Source organism: Epinephelus moara, chromosome 13 (assembly GCF_006386435.1).
Source record: "Epinephelus moara isolate mb chromosome 13, YSFRI_EMoa_1.0, whole genome shotgun sequence".
NCBI classification, from domain to species: Eukaryota; Metazoa; Chordata; class Actinopteri; order Perciformes; family Serranidae; genus Epinephelus; species Epinephelus moara.
Window position 1 is genome coordinate 33,067,624 of NC_065518.1, and position 5,766 is coordinate 33,073,389.

The following is a 5,766-nucleotide window of genomic DNA, read 5'->3' on the forward strand; positions in this document are numbered from 1 at the left end:
GAAACAGGTTTTGGTGTAACACGCCCACAAAAATATCACCTACAGGACGCGAACCATGGCAGAAAAATGGCTACATGCCCGCAAGATCAAACACTGCAAAAGTTAGTAAAGGACGTGTTGAAAACGGTTGAAAACTGCTACACAACCGGAGGTGGTAGGGCGGGACTTCAGCGGGTGGCTCGTTCCGCGCAATGAGAGGCTGATCTATGCAGCAAACTTCCGCCCACTCAGACTAGTACCACACTGACATCCTACAGGCCCTGATCAAATGAAAAAAACATACCAGGACATATGATATGAACTGCTAAACCCAACTGCTTTGAAATTGAAATCTAATTGTCAAATCTTCATGACTCACAATAGAGTTTGTATGCCTAATGCATACTCCATACTCCATACACATCTAATACAGAAGTCACATTTTGCTCCTGGGTGCACATCCAGTTTGGCCATTTCCAGCTGTTTCCTGAAGAGGACCCTTTGAATGTCAAATTAGGAAATACCTTCACCTGTGTATGTGGTGGCTGTGCTATAGTTGATCCATCACTTGATTCCCATTTAATTTTTAAAGAATTATGTTTTTTAAAATGTTACTTCTTCCATCAGTTGTCTGACAACAGCAGAAATTAAGTCCAAGGTAAGAAACTGAACCTCTGAATACTAAGGACAGAGAACAACAAAAAAAACTGGTAAAACGTGGTCTGTTCTTTTATCACAGGGAGGTTAACTTGAAGTGGTTTTCTGGCACCACAATCACAACCCATTTGAGAACTCAGGATGCTGTCCATGCAGTCTCCCATCTCCACAGTCCAGAGGAATGGCACTAAATACACCGCTCCATACATGAGGTCTACCTAATGTTGGCACCGCTCACTTAGGTTTCACAGTGTGAATACATTTTGAATTACAGTAAAAGACAAACACTTTTGTTAAGACATGGTGGATCACAATGAATCATATACATATACCAGTTTGACAGGATAGGTGCATGAATATCTGCTTCAGCTGAAGAATAACTACCTTGTGTGGACTTACAGTGTTAGGTGAGCAAGACTCCTAAATAAAAAAAAACAGTCTTCTGTACATTGTATTGTACATAATAATGATCAGTACTCCAGCAATTTATGCCAGTAACTTGCTTGATTTTTTATGAGTTATATAAAAAGGTCTTTGTACCTTGAGGTCAGCACTGACGTGATGGGTTCCTAAGTGTTTACATCACAGACATGAAGTTTTGTCAGAGTCCAGTTCTGTCTTCTCACACTGAGCATCCACTGGTCCACTTAACGTAACATAACTGCTACCTACTCAAGTCTAGCATTAACATTCCCTATATGATATATTGCCTATACATAGCCTAACTTTAGCTAACTAACATTAACATGGTGGAGCTTTATTTTCTAACCTCACACCCTTTGTTGAAAAGTATTACATTTGGACTACATTACATTAAGCTATCAAAGAAAAAGGGTGGACACACTGGGCTAGCAGCCCATCTGTTAAGCACCAAACACCATTGGAGAAACACTGATATGTAATGTGAAACTGCTGTATTCAGTGTTTTTTACCGGTTTAAATCACCTGGTCAGTTTGATTTTGAGAGGAAGACAACTGCAGATAACTTGGCTCACAGTAAAAACCTCCTAAACAATGAACACTAAAGGAATTCTAACCAGCAGTTTCAGTTGGTTACAATGTGCAATCTGTACCGCTAGATGCCACTAAATCCTCCACAATCTTACACTGTGAACCCAGCTAGTTTGTTCCTGTGTCTGCTTTCTGTTTGCAGCTGAGCAGGTAGTATGCAATTTGTTTTCATTCAAAATTGCTTGCTACTGCTGGAAATACTAAAACTGCAAAGGTGCAGAGCACAAAATCAAAACAATGAGCTGCAAGTTGCTATAAGGCTTTCAGAGCTGAGGGGAACTGCAGAGTTGGTGGAATCTGTGGGTTTGTCACTACAAGCAACACCTGTCAAATAAGACATTATCATTTGATCTGTTAATTTAAAAAAGTATTCATAAGTACAACTTTAAAATGGTGACAGAATATTGACTGATTGTCATTGTGTGTTATCTTTATTGTCTTAATACTCTGCAGTCTGTGGGTCTCCACAAGAAGGACACACAAGAGAAGGCTTCATTATGTTGCCTCCATTGAAAAGGCACCCATTCACATTTTGTCCATGGCACCAGCCGCAAGGACAGTGTGGCATCCAAGGACTTGGACATCATGGTGAGTTTGATGTATGCATGGTTCAACAGCCCAGTGAAGTTTGAGATGTTGCATGGTGTCAATAACACCATGGATACTAAGATTGTCCTGTTGTCTGATCATAAGGAGGAGGAGAGTCACAACCTTATTGTGGAGAGATTTCTGCTTTACACCAATGGACCTTTGATGGACATGCTGAAATAATGTTACCTTATTTCCAATGCACATGAAGGATACAAAAAGAAGGGGGAGGTGCCACGTCTGGCCCATGTATTTGAAACACAAGAACATCAAGGCATGGCATCCAGAGACCTATCCTGAAAGGGGGCCATGAGGATGGCATGACATCCAGGGACCCGTCCTGAAAGGGTGCCATGAGGGCAGCATGGCATCCAGGTCCTTACAGTGAAGGCCATTTTGTCACAGTTTCTCCACTGGAAGGAAAACGTGGAGAGCGCTTCATCATGTTTTCTCCACTAAAAGGGCATCAATTTATGTTCTCTCCACAAGAAGAGCACCCTAGACAAAACTTCATCACATTTTATCCACTGGAAGGGTCCCTGGAGGACACTTTATCACATTGTCTCCAATAGAGGGACACCCTTGAGAAAGCGTCATCACGGTTTATCCACTAAAAGGGCACCCATTGACATTTTCTACACTGGAAGGGCACCCTAGAGGCCACCTCATCAGTTCTCTCCACTGGAAGGGCACCCTGGAGGACACTTCATCACATTTTCTCCACTGGAAAGGCACCCTGGAGGACACCATGTTTTCTCCACTGAAGGGGCATCCCAGAGGGCATTTCACTATGTTTCCCCTATTGAAGGACACCCTTGAGAACGCTTAATCACATTTTCTCCACTAAAAGGGCACCCAGTCATGTTTTTCTCCACTAGAAATGCACCCTAAGGAGTGATTCATCACATTTTCTCCACTAAAAGGGCTCCTTAGAGGACACTTCATCACATTTTCTCCACAGAAAGAGTGCCCTGTCACGTTTTCTCTAGAGGACACTTCATAAAATTTCCTTCACTGAAGGGGTACCCTTTCATTTTTTCTCCACTGGAAGGTAAACCCCATCACATTTTCTCCACTGAAGGGGTATCCTTTCACGTTTTCTCCAGGGTAACCTAGTGGGCACTTAATCACGTTTTCCCTACTAGAAGGGCACCCCGGGGTGCACTTCATCACATTTCCTCCACTGGAGGGGCACACTAGAGGGCACTTCATCACATTTTCTCCACTGGAAGGGTATCATAGAGGGCACGTCATTACATTTTCTCCACTGGAAGGGCTTCCTGGAGGAGACTTCATCCCATTTTCTCCACTGGAAGGGTATCATAGAGGGGACTTCATCCCATTTTCTCCACTGGAAGGGCTCCCTAAAAGGCACCTCATTACATTTTCTGTACTGGATGGGCTCCCTAAGGGACACCTCATCACATTCTCTCCACTGGAAGGGCACCCTAGAAGGCACTTTAAAACATATTCTTGTACACTGGGCCACCATAGGGTGCATTTTATCAAGTTTTATCTGTCATAGGGGCATGCAAAAGGACATATTTGCTGTAGCATTTTTGTAAAATGCTCTACGTTGTGCTTGGTAGACATGTTTTACTAAAGGGGGTTAAAGGTCAAAGCCTCTTTTCCCAACCTCTCTTTTTTTCTCTCTCTCTCTCCCTCTCTCTCTATACTTTCTCGCTATCTATTCTCTGTCTTCCTCTCTCTCTCTGTTTTCACCCTCTCTCTCCTCTCTCCCTCCCTCCCTCCCTCCCTTTCTCTGTGTGTGTGTGTGTGTGTGTTTGATGGACAGTGAACTTGGTTGAGCGTGAGAGTTCACTGAAATGTCAGGGTTACAAGCAGGTCAGCCAGCATGCGAGCTGGGGGAGGAGAGATACAAACACGTGTGCACGCGCCGCTGCACTTGTGCTGAATGCGCGCTCTTTACAGGTGTGTGTGTGTGTGTGTGTGTGTGTGTGTGTGTGTGTGTGTGTGTGTGTTTTGTATGAGTAATGATAACAGTCAACACATTAACAGATAGCTGAGTGAATTCGTCATCAGTGTATCAGCTGTAATTGTTCTGGAACAGAGACACGCTGCCTGAGCTTTCATCATCTCAACAGTGTTGGAAATAACTACATACATTTACACAGGTACTATATTTAATTACAGTTTAATGTTACTGATAAGTGACAATTTATTTCTATATACTCTATCTATACTGTTACTCTACTGAATTTCAGAGTAACTATACTTTGCCCAATGCAGTAAGTTATGCACAGCTGTACTATGTTCTATGGAAACTAACAGTTCAATTATAAAATACATGATAACCTCATAAATATAATATTTTGGTGTAAACTATAGGCCTACCTAATAATAAATGAAGACGTCCACCAGAATGCTGCGACCTGTAAACACATCAATAATTTCAGAATGAATACTTTTACTTTGATATGTAACAATTATTCATGTATCAATAAGGAAATTTGTGAATAAACACTTTTACTTGTTGTAAATGTTACAAATTCTACAATGTTTTCCCCTTGTAATAATAATAATAAATTCTAAACTATTTGTGATATTTTGTCATGTTGCTAGTGCTAGAGGAAAGTTCATTTAGTGAAAAGGTTCATCCTTTGGGGAGAATGAATGTTGTCATTTCATTGCATTCTGCAAATTAGCTGACTTTTTCAGTCTATAAGTAAAAAGTGTTATACGGTCTTGGTAAAAACACAATTGAGATACTGTCAATTGCAATTTAAGTGTTCCAGAACTGTGCATGTGACAACAGTAAAGGTGAAGGTTTCTGGTGATTCTTTCAGGTGAGTCCAGCAGGTGATCAGCAGGTTTATGGTGAGTTTATGGAGTAGCAAGGCGAGGTGCAGACCTAGGAATCATTCTCCACACTTGAACCTCCCTTCACCCAGCCATCCCCTCCTCCTCCTCCTCCTCCTCCTCCTCCTTCCTGCTTTATCACACCTGAACAGCAGAATCCTGTTTCACACATTCACATTGTGATGAGAAAAACTCGCCAGCTACAGCATGACCAGCTGGAAACCCATTCACCCTGAACATGCATCATCCACTGCTGCCTGTCTGAGCACAGACAGTAAACAAGGATTAGTACATTAATACTGTCCCTGATGTTGTTGTCAGTTTTCAGTACCACATCCTGTTAACTAAATACATTTATGTCATTTTTTATCACTAGACCTTCAGAGGTTTCAGAGCTCACACTCAAGTCCTTAAAGCTTCCCTCAAACAGATGAAAATTACATAAAGTCAAAATAACAGTATTCATGTTAAATATTCTGTTGTTCTTGATTGAATGTCACATAATCTAAGATGAATTCCAGCAAGGAAAAAGTGGGCACCTAAATAAATTATCTGAGGTTTGTGAATATAGGGAAATTTGACATAGTGATCACTTGGAAGCATTAAGTAAAAAGAATGACTTGTAAACAGAGTCTACGTCTATGTCTACACCATTGTGAGCATTTATACTTGTGTGGTGGTGGGTCTGTGTTACTTTGCAGTTACATCTCC